The following is a 574-nucleotide window of genomic DNA, read 5'->3' on the forward strand; positions in this document are numbered from 1 at the left end:
TTCATCACGTCCACCGCTTCATTGAGTTGGCACGGGGCGGACAGATACAGTTGCGTATCGTCCGCATATTGGTGGTATTTTATCCCGTGCCTCCGAATGATCTCGCCCAGCGGTTTCATGTATATGTTAAATAGTAGGGGGGATAAGACCGAACCCTGCGGCACCCCACATGTTAGGGGCCTCAGGGACGATCTCTGCCCCCCGACCAACACCGACTGTGACCTGTCCGAGAGGTAGGAGGAGAACCACTGCAAAACAGTGCCTCCCACTCCCACCTCCCGCAGTCGTCGCAGAAGGATACCATGGTCGATGGTATCGAAAGCCGCTGAGAGGTCAAGGAGAACCAGGATGGACGCATAGCCTCCATCTCTGGCCCTCCAGAGATCATCGGTCAATGCGACCAAAGCGGTTTCTGTGCTGTAACCAGGTCTGAAGCCGGACTGGAAGGGGTCAAGATAACTAGCTTCCTCCAAGGCCCGTTGAAGCTGGAAGGCCACCACCTTCTCCACAACCTTCCCAATAAAGGGGAGGTTGGAGACAGGACGAAAGTTGTTTAAAATGCCTGGATCCAAGG

This window comes from Thamnophis sirtalis, unplaced genomic scaffold (genome assembly GCF_051295495.1).
Source record: "Thamnophis sirtalis isolate CommonGarterSnake01/CBP01778 unplaced genomic scaffold, rThaSir2_p1.2 scaffold_3, whole genome shotgun sequence".
NCBI lineage: Eukaryota > Metazoa > Chordata > Lepidosauria > Squamata > Natricidae > Thamnophis > Thamnophis sirtalis.